Source organism: Silurus meridionalis, chromosome 4 (assembly GCF_014805685.1).
Source record: "Silurus meridionalis isolate SWU-2019-XX chromosome 4, ASM1480568v1, whole genome shotgun sequence".
Taxonomy (NCBI): domain Eukaryota; kingdom Metazoa; phylum Chordata; class Actinopteri; order Siluriformes; family Siluridae; genus Silurus; species Silurus meridionalis.
The window spans coordinates 3,132,956-3,150,660 of NC_060887.1; the positions used below are offsets into that span (position 1 = coordinate 3,132,956).

Genomic DNA, 17,705 nt, shown 5'->3' on the forward strand with positions numbered 1-17,705 from the left:
TTCACGATGCGAGGATGCAGACAGGGGTTCTCTGGAACAGCTGGAGTAGAGAGATGTTTAATAAATGGAGCAATCTCAGTGGTGAGGGAGAAGAGCTGAAATTGACGATACTGTCGGAGGAGAACGCTCCTAAGAGCTGTCCCAGAACGTCTGTGAGATGGAGCTGAATAAAAGAAACCAACAGAGATACGATGTAAAAAGGTGAAATCACAATGACTAAATATAAAAATGTATATGTTCATGTGGGGACAAAAGTAACAAGATTATAAATCAGGGGTCACAAACCTTTTTGACACCGAGAGCTACTTCTTGGGTATCGACTAATGTGAAGGGCTACCAGTTTGATACACACTTCTGAGATAAACGATTTGCTCAATTACCTTTAATTATGTTATTATTATTAATTAATGATATTTATATATATCAGGGTGTCAAACTCAATTGCACAGGGGGCCAAAACTTAAAGCCCACCTTAGGTTATGGGCGAACAGGATAAACATTTATTATTTATAAATACATAAATAGTAGCAGTAAGGGATTAGAGAGCAGAAATCGGCTGCATTCATCTTGAAAATGCAAACTATTCTCCATGTGTCACAGAGGGCAACACAGAAAATCATCCAGCATATTGTTTTCACTGTCAGAACCTTTGTAAGAGAATCTGTATAATAGACTGAAAAAAACTAATCTCCACATACTGATCAACTTGTAAGTGAAATTGTACAGCCAGTGTCAGATAGTCCGTGACATCTGAGGGGCAACAGCTAAATGGAGAAAATTCAATTATGAGGAAAACTTTCCATTAGTTAAACCTGTAGAGAACATTAATGAGTCATCACAGTCTACCTTTATGTATGTGCCAATTATCTCATCTTTGCAGTTGTTGCTTAAAAAACAAGATGTACTTGAGAAAGTTCAAGCAACCACTTCACAGTCACCTGGACAGTATTCATCATACAGCGATGCCTCATACCACCAGGAACTTTGCTATTATCAGTTAATGGTCAGAAATGAGCAATATTTCTATATAATAATATGTTGATGATTTTGAAATTGCAAATCATCTGGGGACATACAGAAAAATAGACAAAAATAGACTTAAAAACTCTAAAAGCAGTGGGTATTTACATTGAAACATCTGGTGACTGTCTAAAAGGCACAGTTTATTCTGTTGTAGCTGATAACCCTGCTGCTCATGGGCTAGCTGGTTTCAGTGAGAGTTTCAGATCGAATTATTTCTTTAGATTTTGTCTCGCCCTTCAAACAGAAATGCAAAACTCATATGAAATTGCTGGTAGTTCAGCAAGGACAACTTGTTGAAAAATACAAAACAATGAGAGTGATTGTAATTATGGTTTAAAACACAGTTGTGTTCTGTCTGATCATCTATCCTATTACCACCCTGTCACAGGATTTCCACCTGATATCTTACATGACCTGTTGGAAGACATTGTTCCTGTGGAGTTGGCACATTGTTTAAAAGGTTTGATTAAGGTTTAATTCCCTTCCAGCACTCAGATAAGGTTGACCATCCTCACCCAATTCCACAAAATATTGTCGATGGTGGAACAATTGGAGGGAATGGGCATGAGAACCACACTCTTCTTAGACTGCTGCCTGTTCTTATTGGGTTCAAAATCCCATAAGGTGATAGATTTTGGGAAGTACTAATGGATTTGGAAGATAGTAGAACTTGCTGTGTCTCATACTTTCACATATGAAACTATTCAGTACATGGCTTGTAACATTTCAGATCAAAGGCAGCTACTTCAAGTAGTCTTGCCCAGCTTACGATTACGACGAAAGCATCATTATATTGAGCATTATACCATCTCATAAAGTGCTTTGGTCCTTTGGTGCATCTCTGGACAATGTGAGGAAGCATAACGTGTTCAAAACATTGTTCATAATACTCATAACTACAAAATGTAGTGATAAGAAACTGGTGTTCGTGGTGCCTTCCTGAGTTTAAAGAGATCAAAACACATTACTCATTAAAGACAATATCTACTTTTACTCAAAGACTATGAAACATTGTATGTTGAGCATTTAAAATCATATGAGCTCATAGAAAATACAATCAAAGGTCATACAGTGAAATTTGTGTTTCAGCTAACAGACCTAATGCCATTATTCACCTATAAATTATCAGCATTTTATTCCAGTGTCTGAATGAAAAGCAGAACCATAACAAACTCTGTCCTCTACCTTTTTTTACAACAACTGATAAACAATAAGCATCTGTTTGGACCATTTGTAAACTCTAAAAATCACCTTCCTGGACACAAAGGTCAACATAGTGATAGGTAATGTATACATTGATTTATACACATTGGTGTGTGTTGTGAGGATTATTTGGTTTGTATATATTATTTCAATGTAAGAGTACATTCTTACATATGCAAAGTGTTTTAAAAGTTTACATTAAGTTGACCTTAAAGGAATATTGTGATATGTTTAAGTTCTTTCCTGATCGAAGCTGACCGATTGGTGCTGTTTATATTTAAATTCCCCAGAACGCCAAACATTTTTCTAAATGCTGTGGCTTATTTATCAGCTTTGTGCAATACTTTAACATGAGAACTGGGTATGCATTAATGAAAATGATGAGTAATTGAGAACCTGTGTTCTAACAATAAGGGCAACATACATATATTGATATTTAAGGGTCATGTTACAGTTCTCCTCAATACAGTACAATTAGAGTGGCTGATGTACTGAAACTAAGGGGTCATCCTAGATGATGACAACGCTGAGAGGCTGATTTTGCCCTCTCGTCCTGAGAATGTACATGGCCTCATTGTTGAAGTTAAAGAAGTTGAATTTTTACTTTCAGCTTCAGTTTGAAGAAACAGAGTTTGACAATGCACTATGCAATCTAGTTAATATCGAGGACCTAGCCTCCCGAGCGACTTTTAGACTAGTTAAACTGGTTCTTCCAGTTTAGACGACACAATGCTACTGTCTGATAGATTAGTAGATTCACCAGAGCACTTTAGCCGTTAGCCAGAGGTCTTTGTTGTTCCCCCATTCTCATATGAGTTCGAGTACACTTTAAGAGAAGGCAACGTTGCATTTTTGACAGAGGGAAAACTTTAAAGCTGACAAGGAATCAAAAACACAACATACTTGATGTGATGGCTGTTGAAATGTATAAGCATAAAGCCTATCCTAGTTCCAAACAGATTGGCAAGGCTGCAGAAACTCTACTATTCAAGCACCCCTGTCTAAAAGAAAAGGTTCCACAACAGGTTATGAGGGTTGGAAGAACAGCCTATGCTTCAAAATGGGCAACTACAGGACCAAACTGACCAGGGCTGACATAAAGGGTGTGGCTGTGAATGAAGGAAAGTGAAGCAGGACAAATCCAGAAGGTTTAGCATCCAGGGCCAACATCAAATGACCCAGAAGAGGGGAAATTAATTTCCTTCCCAATCATCCCTGTGGACAGACTATGGGCATTTTGGAAACCAAGAGGCTTGAGATGATGGACCAGTTCATGAAAGCTGTAGAAGGAAAATACATGACTCTCATCCATCAGCATATGCAACACACCTTTCTCTCAGGCATGAAGAAATTTTAAATTCAGCTCCTTCAATTGCTGAACTAAAAGATAGATGTCCTGCACACTTTTGTGAAGCTCGAGTAAGTAAAAAAACTGTTACTAGGACCACATAGTGTCACTCGTCTTTGCAGCACTGCTTGAGCTGGAAAAAGTCTTAGTTTAATATGGATTGTTGATTTGTATGTTCTTTTGTTCCCAATGCAGCTTTACAGCTAATTTCACAGGATAACAAATCAAAATCTGCCATTTTCTTTCTATGCTGCTCTTGACAAATATACACCTCAGTTTCTGAATCTGTATAAAAAGAGGAAAATAGGATATTTTGGTGAGAAGATGGAAGACTTTTTGATGGCATATGAAGAACATGTAAATATATTTTAAGTGCATTGCATTACATTAAAGTAAATGTGAACACTCAACCCTGAGATCTTTGTGCAATGTATTTGTTTCTGCAAAGGACAAAAGGACATCAATGTATCCAGAACAGGAGCCCTGGCAGGCCTTTCACTTTACTTAAAGGAGGACTCCTCACAGATCTTCAACATTTGCAAGGTATTGTTATTGTCTTTTTACATATCTGCAAGTACAATTACCTTATTAAATATTCTGAGGTAAACATTGCTATAAACAGTGGTAAAACATTCAGACTACAATTGCACCCCATTATACAGAAAAACAAAGAGCAATAATACATCCCATAAATCTCTTATATTCATTTAAAATGTTAAAAATACTAAATTACAGAATGCCAGTAATGACAATATGATTATAATAATACAATAATGATTCAGAAATTTATATCTAAAAATGATCTTTCTGATATTATTCTATTTTAAACCATGGATAGTATAATATAAAAAAATGTTTTACATACAGTAGAACCTCGGTTTACGAGAAACTTTGAATACGAGCAAATTGGAATACGAGAAAAGATTTGTAATAAATGTTGTATTGGGTTACGAGTGTTGCATCGCTGCGAGCAAAGATTTTGAGCAAAATCTTTTATTTCCGATGTTAGTTAAAATTTGTACAACAATTACCATTACAAAACCTTTAAAATTGTGTGTATATGTGTATTTATGGACTTGTGGAACGCATTAAGTAAATTTCCTTTATTTCTTATGGGAAATTTTTTTTAGGATACCAGCGTTTTAGGTTGCGAGCTCGCTCCCAGAACGAATTAAACTTGTAACCTGAGCTACTACTGTAATAAATAAATAAATAAATAAATAAATAAATAAATAAATAAATAAATAAATAAATAAATAAATAAATAAATAAATAAATAAATAAATAAATAAATAAATAAATAAATAAATAAATAAATAAATAAATAAATAAATAAATAAATAAATAAATAAATAAATAAATAAATAAATAAATAAATAAATAAATAAATAAATAAATAAATAAATAAATAAATAAATAAATAAATAAATAAATAAATAAATAAATAAATAAATAAATAAATAAATAAATAAATAAATAAATAAATAAATAAATAAATAAATAAATAAATAAATAAATAAATAAATAAATAAATAAATAAATAAATAAATAAATAAATAAATAAATAAATAAATAAATAAATAAATAAATAAATAAATAAATAAATAAATAAATAAATAAATAAATAAATAAATAAATAAATAAATAAATAAATAAATAAATAAATAAATAAATAAATAAATAAATAAATAAATAAATAAATAAATAAATAAATAAATAAATAAATAAATAAATAAATAAATAAATAAATAAATAAATAAATAAATAAATAAATAAATAAATAAATAAATAAATAAATAAATAAATAAATAAATAAATAAATAAATAAATAAATAAATAAATAAATAAATAAATAAATAAATAAATAAATAAATAAATAAATAAATAAATAAATAAATAAATAAATAAATAAATAAATAAATAAATAAATAAATAAATAAATAAATAAATAAATAAATAAATAAATAAATAAATAAATAAATAAATAAATAAATAAATAAATAAATAAATAAATAAATAAATAAATAAATAAATAAATAAATAAATAAATAAATAAATAAATAAATAAATAAATAAATAAATAAATAAATAAATAAATAAATAAATAAATAAATAAATAAATAAATAAATAAATAAATAAATAAATAAATAAATAAATAAATAAATAAATAAATAAATAAATAAATAAATAAATAAATAAATAAATAAATAAATAAATAAATAAATAAATAAATAAATAAATAAATAAATAAATAAATAAATAAATAAATAAATAAATAAATAAATAAATAAATAAATAAATAAATAAATAAATAAATAAATAAATAAATAAATAAATAAATAAATAAATAAATAAATAAATAAATAAATAAATAAATAAATAAATAAATAAATAAATAAATAAATAAATAAATAAATAAATAAATAAATAAATAAATAAATAAATAAATAAATAAATAAATAAATAAATAAATAAATAAATAAATAAATAAATAAATAAATAAATAAATAAATAAATAAATAAATAAATAAATAAATAAATAAATAAATAAATAAATAAATAAATAAATAAATAAATAAATAAATAAATAAATAAATAAATAAATAAATAAATAAATAAATAAATAAATAAATAAATAAATAAATAAATAAATAAATAAATAAATAAATAAATAAATAAATAAATAAATAAATAAATAAATAAATAAATAAATAAATAAATAAATAAATAAATAAATAAATAAATAAATAAATAAATAAATAAATAAATAAATAAATAAATAAATAAATAAATAAATAAATAAATAAATAAATAAATAAATAAATAAATAAATAAATAAATAAATAAATAAATAAATAAATAAATAAATAAATAAATAAATAAAAACAAATCATGCTACATGTTTACAATTCCACTTGAAAATATAATTGTAAACTAAAATATTTCAGTTCATTAAAGGAAAAATTATTGTAAATATATTTTAATCTAATTATATAAAACAATTTTACAAAACTTTTTCAAAACAAACAAAAAAAAAAAAAAAAAAAAAAAAAAAAAAAAAAAAAAAAAAAAAAAAAAAAAAAAAAAAAAAAAAAAAAAAAAAAAAAAAAAAAAAAAAAAAAAAAAAAAAAAAAAAAAAAAAAAAAAAAAAAAAAAAAAAAAAAAAAAAAAAAAAAAAAAAAAAAAAAAAAAAAAAAAAAAAAAAAAAAAAAAAAAAAAAAAAAAAAAAAAAAAAAAAAAAAAAAAAAAAAAAAAAAAAAAAAAAAAAAAAAAAAAAAAAAAAAAAAAAAAAAAAAAAAAAAAAAAAAAAAAAAAAAAAAAAAAAAAAAAAAAAAAAAAAAAAAAAAAAAAAAAAAAAAAAAAAAAAAAAAAAAAAAAAAAAAAAAAAAAAAAAAAAAAAAAAAAAAAAAAAAAAAAAAAAAAAAAAAAAAAAAAAAAAAAAAAAAAAAAAAAAAAAAAAAAAAAAAAAAAAAAAAAAAAAAAAAAAAAAAAAAAAAAAAAAAAAAAAAAAAAAAAAAAAAAAAAAAAAAAAAAAAAAAAAAAAAAAAAAAAAAAAAAAAAAAAAAAAAAAAAAAAAAAAAAAAAAAAAAAAAAAAAAAAAAAAAAAAAAAAAAAAAAAAAAAAAAAAAAAAAAAAAAAAAAAAAAAAAAAAAAAAAAAAAAAAAAAAAAAAAAAAAAAAAAAAAAAAAAAAAAAAAAAAAAAAAAAAAAAAAAAAAAAAAAAAAAAAAAAAAAAAAAAAAAAAAAAAAAAAAAAAAAAAAAAAAAAAAAAAAAAAAAAAAAAAAAAAAAAAAAAAAAAAAAAAAAAAAAAAAAAAAAAAAAAAAAAAAAAAAAAAAAAAAAAAAAAAAAAAAAAAAAAAAAAAAAAAAAAAAAAAAAAAAAAAAAAAAAAAAAAAAAAAAAAAAAAAAAAAAAAAAAAAAAAAAAAAAAAAAAAAAAAAAAAAAAAAAAAAAAAAAAAAAAAAAAAAAAAAAAAAATCAACGGATAAGCCTAATCACAACATGATGAACTGAAAGTGGGCGAAAAACCCTGACAGCAACCAAATTTTATGTAAAATTCCCACTCTGCCCACCAGGGCACGACAGTGGACTCACCACCAAGTTCATCCTCAGTCGTGATTGTACAAGTAACTAACAAATGTGAAAACATAAGAAAATAAAAGTTGATGCAGTCCAGTGCAAAGTGGCTTAACTATAGAATGGCGATAGTCGTCTGATCCAGTGTGGCAGGGGAGCAGATATAGAACGGTGAGACTGCAGTGCAGACCACACCCACTGTAATACCTGTAACCACCACCGTGACGTCTCGATGAAAATATCATTGAGTCTGTTCTGACTGTGTAAAATATGTGACAAAGGATAGGACGACAATTCCAATCACGATGTGTCGTTATCTGTCTGATCCTTCCATGACATGGTGGACTGTCTGTTTGCTGCCTTTGCCCTTTTTGGAGCAGGTGCTTGATCACATCTGTTTATAAAACACACACACGAACATCACTAATTGTGTCATTGGTAAAGTTGTTTGCATGTCATACAATGCAAAAATGATTCAAACTAAATATAATTTAGGAAAATATAAAATATGTACTTACTCAGGATGATTCTCGCTCGAACTCAAAATGGAGCGACACCTGCGTGGCCTGGTGTGAGTTTCCAGTGAAGGCAGGGTGATGCAGCCACATTCCTAAAAATAATCAAACAATATATATTTTAGTATTTTGATGAATACACTTGAACAATATATATTTTAGTATTTTGATGAATACACTTGAACAATATATATTTTAGTATTTTGATGAATACACTTGAACAATATATATTTTAGTATTTTGATGAATACACTTGAACAATATATATTTTAGTATTTTGATGAATACACTTGAACAATATATATTTGTTAGCATGCATTGTACAGCCTATAGGCCTATTTGTTGATGGGCCATAGACCATAATGCATCTCAGACATTTACACCATCACCATTTACAGCTGAGCAAATAATATTGTTATTGATAAAGTTGTTTGCATGTCATACAAAGCAATAATGATTCAAACTAAATATAATTTAAGAAAATACAAAATATGTACTCAAAATGGAGCGACCCCTGTGTGGCCTGGTGTGAGTTTCCAGTGAAGTCAAGAGTGATGCAGCCACATTCCCAAAAATAATCAAACAATATATATTTGTTAGCATGCATTGTACAGCCTATAGGCCTATTTGTTGATGGGCCATAGACCATAATGCATCTCAGACATTTACACCATCACCATTTACAGCTGAGCAAATAATATTGTTATTGATAAAGTTGTTTGCATGTCATACAAAGCAATAATGATTCAAACTAAATATAATTTAGGAAAATATAAAATATGTACTTACTCAGGATGATTCTCGCTCGAACTCAAAATGGAGCGACACCTGCGTGGCCTGGTGTGAGTTTCCAGTGAAGGCAAGGGTGATGCAGCCACACTCCTAAAAATAATCAAACAATATATTTTAGGATGATGAATAAACTTGAACAATATATGTATTTGTTAGCATGCATTGTACATATAGCATTTACACCTCAGCATTTGGGAACATCTCTGCTAGCTAACCGGCTTATTCTAAAACTACACACTTTAAGCTGTCTAAAGATATATTTTTTATTTCCGTGTGTCGGCTATTGGCCGAGTTTCAGCGCTTTTTGATGACGCGTTTCTAAACAAAGTTTACGCAGACAAAGGCGACAGATGGCGCACCCTGACTATTTTATTCATTTAAAAAAAATACAACGTTTTGTTTATGTAGTGAGCATACACAAATGAAAGTAGACCCTTTACAGATTTAAATGATGTATTACTTTGACATTTTTGATCAAATATGACCGAGCAGTTTAAGCTCATTTTGCTGGCATCTGAAAAAAAGCACGTTTGGGCGCCGGCGGCAATTCAGACTCCAGAGGGTTAATAATAACATCCAAAATGACAGGCATTATGACACTCAGGGGCAGATACCAGACCTATAGCATGAGATTTAATAGAATTTTATATATATATATATATATATATATATATATATATTAATACCCTAATTTTAAGTGTATCACAATAAACTACTGGTTTTTTTTTGTTTTGTTTTTAATCCTTTTACAAGGAAACACGAAATTTCTCCCCAAATCTTTAATCAATTGTCCTATTTGATCTGTTCTTCAGCTTTTTACTCAGTTAATAAAGTAAACAATGTTTAATACCAACAGCTTTTACACATGCAACCAGTTAACAGATCAAATATTCACATGTGTATCCCAGTGATCTCCCAGAGGAAGTTTAGTTTTAAAGTAAAGTATTAAGTGGCGGACTGCAAGTTTGTTTAGTTTCTGCCTCGCACTTTAAGATCATTTATTAGTATTACTTTTGAAAATTAGAACCATGTTTCCACTGTGTTGAGTACTAGTGTAGCCTGGAATCACAGTGTTGATGGACCCAAAGAGAACAGGTGGTCTTAGCCTAAAAGGCATCTATTATCAAAATAGGCCAACACAACTACATCTGCTTGAATACAAAGATATCAAACCATTCAGAACATTCAGAAGTTCAGAAATCCTTCTGTAACCAATGCAATCAGTATGTGTGCAACAGTAAGGATGTGAAGGTCTTGAGAGAGCTCTTCGCTTTTACCCATCATGAGATGTTTCTTGTGTGACACCTTGGTAATGGGACACCTTTATACAGGCCATCAGTTGGGACTGAAGCAGCTGATATTAATTTACAATGACAATAGGCAGGATTGCTTTCTAATTACTGATTGATATCTACTGCTGTCTTGGCTTTTCATTCCTTTTTGCACCTCCCTGTCTTCATGTGTTCAATAGTTTTTCTTGTGTGTGTGCTGTTTCACAACATTACACAACTTCATTTATGGACATGTATGGTTTGATTTCTTTGTATGTGTGGATTGTATGGGTTGTTACCAACATCTGTTAAAGATTTCATGTCACTAGCACCTTTAGAAATATATTTACTGAGAAAAATGTTGACATGTTCAATACTTATTTTACCCGCCGTATGTATGTATGTATGTATGTATGTATGTATGTATGTATGTATGTATGTATGTATGTATGTATGTATGTATGTATGTATGTATGTATGTATGTATGTATGTATGTATGTATGTATGTATGTATGTATGTATGTATGTATGTATGTATGTATGTATGTATGTATGTATGTATGTATGTATGTATGTATGTATGTATGTATGTATGTATGTATGTATGTATGTATGTATGTATGTATGTATGTATGTATGTATGTATGTATGTATGTATGTATGTATGTATGTATGTATGTATGTATGTATGTATGTATGTATGTATGTATGTATGTATGTATGTATGTATGTATGTATGTATGTATGTATGTATGTATGTATGTATGTATGTATGTATGTATGTATGTATGTATGTATGTATGTATGTATGTATGTATGTATGTATGTATGTATGTATGTATGTATGTATGTATGTATGTATGTATGTATGTATGTATGTATGTATGTATGTATGTATGTATGTATGTATGTATGTATGTATGTATGTATGTATGTATGTATGTATGTATGTATGTATGTATGTATGTATGTATGTATGTATGTATGTATGTATGTATGTATGTATGTATGTATGTATGTATGTATGTATGTATGTATGTATGTATGTATGTATGTATGTATGTATGTATGTATGTATGTATGTATGTATGTATGTATGTATGTATGTATGTATGTATGTATGTATGTATGTATGTATGTATGTATGTATGTATGTATGTATGTATGTATGTATGTATGTATGTATGTATGTATGTATGTATGTATGTATGTATGTATGTATGTATGTATGTATGTATGTATGTATGTATGTATGTATGTATGTATGTATGTATGTATGTATGTATGTATGTATGTATGTATGTATGTATGTATGTATGTATGTATGTATGTATGTATGTATGTATGTATGTATGTATGTATGTATGTATGTATGTATGTATGTATGTATGTATGTATGTATGTATGTATGTATGTATGTATGTATGTATGTATGTATGTATGTATGTATGTATGTATGTATGTATGTATGTATGTATGTATGTATGTATGTATGTATGTATGTATGTATGTATGTATGTATGTATGTATGTATGTATGTGTGTGTGTGTGTGTGTGTGTGTGTGTGTGTGTGTGTGTGTGTGTGTGTATACACTGGCATGTAAGGGAGATAGATGTTGGAGAATAGAGTGCTGCTGGTGATGGAGAAATAGGCAAATTAACGTTAGCACTAGCAGAGCTGTTCTGCTCCTTGCTACTTGAGATTAATGGCTTCTGATCATTAAATCTCCTCCTCTCTATTGAAATGTCCAGCCATCAGTATGCATGCAGTATGAATGCAGTCTGTATGAATAACAATAGTCTGAATTGCTGTACATTTATATGATTGCAGTCTGTAAGAATAGCCAAACATGTATAACAATAGTCTGAGTGGCCCCCAGAGTCTAGCAGGTGGAGGGAGAAATGGACCTGCATTAAAAACAATGTACAGTAAAACCCATAGTGACTTATTTCCTTCATTTTCTTCATCCCGCTTCTTCCGTTAGGGGTTGCCACAGCGGATCATCTGTCTCCATACCCCATGCCCTCTACATCTGCCTCTTTCCATCCTCAGCATTCTCTTACCAATGTACCCCATGTCCATGAAACCATACTGCTGCTCACAGATGGTCACCTCTGCTCTCAGCCTGGCTTCCACTACTCTTTCCCATAACTTCATGGTGTGACTGATCAACTTAATTCCCCTGTAGTCACTGCAAGTCTGCACATCTTCCTTATTCATAAAGATCAGTACCAGGACACTCCTTCTCCATTCCTCAGGCATCTTCTCACCATCCACTCTTTTATGTCACTCTATGATCCTCCTTCTTCTTTACATACGTGTTCACCACTGCCATTTCCCTCCTTTTAGCAAAAATCTACCCTTCCACATTCCTCTCCTTAATTCTATACCGACCTTCACCTCCTCATCACCTCTGTTCCCTTCACCTACATGCCCTTTAAAGTCTGCCCCAATCACAAATCTTTCATTCCTAGGTTCACCATCTACCACTTCATCTAACTCACTCCAGAATTTTTCTACCTCCATCTCACAGCCCACCATTGGAGCATAAGCACTGATGATATTTGTCATCTCCCCTTCAACCTCCAGCTTCACCGTCATCACCCTATCAGAAACTCTCTTCACCTCCACTACACTATTACTGTACTCTTCCTTCAGAATCACCCCTACACAATTTCTCTTTCCATCCACACCATGATAGAGCAGTTTAAACACCTTCAATGTTCCTGGTCTTACTCCCTTTCCATTTGGTCTCTTAAACACAGCATATCTACCTTTCTCCTCTCCATCATATCAGCTCCCTCTCTCCCTTTACCAGTCATAGTACCAACACTTAAAGTACCAACCCGAACCTCCACTGTCATCCACTTCTTTTTCCGCTGCCTCTTTAGACGTCTTCCTCCTCTCCTTCTCCTCCTTCGGCCAACCGTAGCCCAATTTCCACCGGAACCCTGTTGGCTAACGATACCTGTGGTGGTCGTTGGTAACCCGGGCCTCGACCGAGCTGGTATGAAATTCTGATTCGTGATCTGCATGTTTGATTTGGCACTTGTTTTACACTGGATGTCCTTCATAACGCAACCCTCCACATGTATCCGGGGTGGAGACCTGCACTAAGAGTGCACCTACTTGTGCAACACTAATGGCTGGGTCAGGGTATCTTCTTTCCAAATGTATCTAAATTGTGTATGTAGAACACTTTGGTCAGGAACTGTTCACATTTACATTTAGGTAGGTGATTTTCAGCTGAGAGTCTGAAAGCGGAGGTACATGCTAACAAGTTGATTGAAAATGCCCTCATAGGCCATTAGGAGGAAGTAGGTTGCTGCTTTTGACAGCCACAGATAATTACCTGCAGTCGTCATCAATGTATTGTTGTCCCAACCACAAGGATTTTCACACATCATTTGGAAGACAGCATCCAGATCAGCTCAGTAGGTACTGATTGTTTGCACCAGTCCAGATTTTGAGCTTTGTCTAATGAGAGCTACTATTAGCAAATGTTCTGAATCAGAAATGTATTTTGCTAAATCCAAAATCACCCAAACATTGTTTAGTCATAGTTTCAGGTAGGGATTTTGGAAGATTTTATACAAGTATTAAAAAGTTAAAGGTTTTCTAAAAGGCCTCAAAATACCTTTCATTTAACTTGTTACCAACCATATCAGATTACTATAGCAGACATTTCTGATAACATGCAAAACCAAATCTAATCTAAAATAACATTATTACAATATATTGAATCATTTTATATTGTTTTCCAGATGCACCACTGCTCAGATTGTGGGAAGAGTTTCACTAAATGTGCTGTTCTGAAAAGACACCAACGTATCCACACAGGAGAGAAGCCGTATCACTGTGATCAGTGTGAGAAGAGTTTTACTCAACAGGGTAATCTCAAATCACACCAGAGTATCCACACAGGAGAAGCCGTATCACTGTGAACAGTGTGGGAAGAGTTTTACTCATCAGAGTAATTTTAGAATACACCAGCGTGTCCACACAGGGGTGAAGCCGTATTTCTGTGAACAGTGTGGGAAGAGTTTTACTCAACAGGATCATCTCAAATCACACCAGAGTATCCACACAGGAGAGAAGCCTTATTACTGTGAACAGTGTGGGAAGAGTTTTACTCAGCAGGGTAATCTCAGATTACACCAGCGTATCCACACAGGAGAGAAGCCGTATCACTGTGAGCAGTGTGGGAAGAGTTTTAATCATCAAGATAATTTTAGAATACACCAGCGTATCCACACAGGAGAGAAGCCGTATCCCTGTAAACAGTGTGGGAAGAGTTTTAGTGCTCGGCGTGCCCTCCTCAGCCACCAGCAGAGTCATACAGGACAGAAGCTGTACCTCTGTGGACACTGTGGACGGAGCTATGTTCATCAACGCTCATTAAGGAACCACAAGTGCTCTAACATACAACCATAAAACAAATCATCTTAAATGTCTTATTTGAAGGGATGTAAAGGGAAATTGTACTGTAAATATCGGGGGAACTTTAAATTGTAATGTTAATTTTAATTAGCTCTAACAAACTGGACACCTTTCCAAGCCATCAGAACATTGTTGGTCCATCTACAGTTACACTACAACTACACTTTATGGCAGCATGTATGAGGCTACCTGAGCATCTCACCCATATGTGCTTTCTGAACATTATCTAATGGAACAGCTTCCAATCCATTGTCCCCTGAGCCCAGTGTTACTGATTTACTGCAAACTTGAGCTTGATCACACGGTTACACAGCAAGATCAGGGAATAGATTTTTGTTGTATATGTCTGGACCTATAAGAATTAAAGTGCAGACAAATCTCACCCCAAGTCTTTTTTAAATCTAAAATGTTAAATGTATAAACCTTTAGGTATTTTGCACCAACGTTCATTTTTTGTGTTTCTCTAACTTCGAATAAGTTTATTAGTCAACTGTAAGGTTTGTTTGAGGAGTGGTAATGGTATGGGGCTGTACTTTAGGGGTAAGACTCAGCCCTTGACTTAAAGTGTAGGGAAATGTTCATTACTTTAGCATACCAAATCATTTTGGACAATGCTATGCTTCTAATATTGTGGGAATAGTTTGGAGATGGCCCTTTATTAATCCAGCATGACCATGCCACAGTGCACAAACTGAGGTTCATAAAGACATGGTTGGATGAGTTTGGTGTGGAAGAACTGAACTGGCCTGCACAGAGCTCTAATCTCGACTTCACTGAACACCTTTTAGATTAAGGTGAATGTTAAAAGTTGATTATTCTAAATGGACTGTATGAGTCTCGGTGTCATTAAAAACAATTAAAACAAAAATTTTTGTGATTATTTCATGAACAGTTCACTTATTTTTCTCTTGCTATTGTTTGTTAACTTATACTTTATTTTTTCTAAGGAAGAAAATAGAAATGCTGGTGATAGAAACAATCTTTTGATTCTATATCATAGATGATTATGAAGTATCTACAAATCATCATTGTTATTTACTAAATTAAATTTCAGTTATTAACTAAATTCTATTATACAGAAAGAATAAAATGGAAAGCAATCAACTTTAATGTGGGAGCATTAAAATCTGTGTTTCCAGGGTCCAACTGTGACACTCAGTAACTTCAGGAGTCTCAGTCTAGAATTGTATGCAGTTCTCACTGCTCTGAATACAAGAACACCCGAGCTTCATCACCAAATGGAAATAAATGTTAATTAATAACCAAAATAACTAAAATCTAATGGATATTTACACTACATGCTGCATACGAAAATTACGTGTGCATACCAATACAAACTAATTTCCACTTAAATAGAAAGAAAATGGTGCAATGTGCTTTTTGACCAAGTTAATATGGTTCATTTAAATGTATAGTATAAGCAAACATTACAGGTTTGAATATGTGTGCAGCTCAGTGTTGCAAAAACTAAATAATACAGATTTACTTATATATAAATACACTTTTGCTCCACTATTACATTAGGATTAGTTTACACACTGAAATACCTTATACAAATTGCACAGAGTGGGTAGTTTATTAGTACTATTTATCTACATTATAACTGTAATATGTTGGCAAACATTTCATAATTAAAGCCAGTGGTGGCAAAGGTTCACACATCCTTCACTCAGTAGAAGTACAGATACTCATGTTTTAAAATACTCAGGTAAAAGTTGAAGTACTGACTATACATTTTTTACTCAAGTTTAGGTAAAGAGGTTTGAGCTCTGACATTAAGTACATTAAGTAAAAAGTAGTCATTACTACTACCTGTTTTAGTGTCACACTGGTAACCCCATTTCATGTCCCATGGTTTTGGAGGTGAAGAAGAAAAGGAGGAGAGAGAGGACTAGAAGAAGAATAAGATGGTGGAAACTGAAGGAGGAAGACTGTAGTGTGAGATTCAGGGAAGAGGTCAGACAGGGGCTCTGTGGTGGTGAAGAGGTGCTGGATGATTGTGGAACTACTGCAGAAATGATAAGGGAGACAGTTAGAAAGGTACTTGATGTGACATCTGGAAATAGAAAGGAAGACAAAGAGATGTGGTGGTGGAATGAGGAAGTGCAGGAGAGCAGAAGGAGAAAGGTTGGCAAAACAGAATTGGGATCGACAGAGAGATGAGAAAAGTAGGCAGGAGTACAAGGAGATGCAGCAGCAGGTAAAGAGGAATGTGATGAAGGACAAAGAAAAAGGCATATGAGGGGCTGTAGGAGAAGTTGGACGCAAAAGAATTAGAAAAGGATTTGTAGCGATTGGCCAGGCAGATTGACCGAGCTGGGAAGGATGTGCTGCAAGTTAGAGCAAGAAAGGATGGAGATGGAAATGTGTTGACTAGTGAGGAGAGTGTGTTGAGAAGATGGAGGGAGTATTTTGAGCAGCTGATGAACGAGGAAAGTGAGAGAGAGAGAAGGTTGGATGGCGTGGAGATGGTGAAGTAGGAAGTGGATAGGATTAGTAAGGAGGAAGTGAGAGCAGTGATTAAGAGGATGAAGAGTGGAAAGTCGGTTGGACCAGATGACATACCAGTAGAAGCATGGGGATGTTCAGGAGAGATGCAGTGGAGTTTTAAAAAAAATTGTTTAACAAGATTTTGGATGGTGAGAGGATGCCTGAGGAATGGAGGAGGAGTGTGCTGGTACTGATCTTTAAGAATAAGGGAGATGTGCAGACCTGCAGTAACTACAGGGGAATTAAGTTGATCAGTCACACCATGAAGTTATGGGAAAGAGTAGGGTTTGAGATTCCCAAAGCTTTAGAAACGCCTTTATAACCTTTTCCAGACTGATAGATCTCAAATACTTTGTAAATTATATATGTATATGTATAGTATATTTGTATATGTATATGACCCCGAACAGGCCGCACAATCTGAGGTATCTGTGGAACTACTTACTGGCTGAAATTTTGTCAGAAAGAAATAATAGATACACAGTAAAAACAGAAGTGTTAATTTAACTCTTAAAGAGTTGAATTTGACTCTGTTTCAGATAAC

At 31.2% G+C, this 17,705-nt stretch overlaps 1 protein-coding gene and 1 pseudogene across 1 annotated transcript in view; one reads left to right on the forward strand and one right to left on the reverse strand.

Annotated features, from left to right (window-relative positions):
• The window catches only part of LOC124384578 (zinc finger protein 850-like), a 1,373,244-nt gene that overhangs the window by 105,162 nt on the left and 1,250,377 nt on the right, over positions 1-17,705 (reverse strand). The window lies entirely within an intron of this gene.
• LOC124384668 overlaps positions 1-17,705 on the forward strand; it is a 920,651-nt pseudogene that overhangs the window by 95,360 nt on the left and 807,586 nt on the right.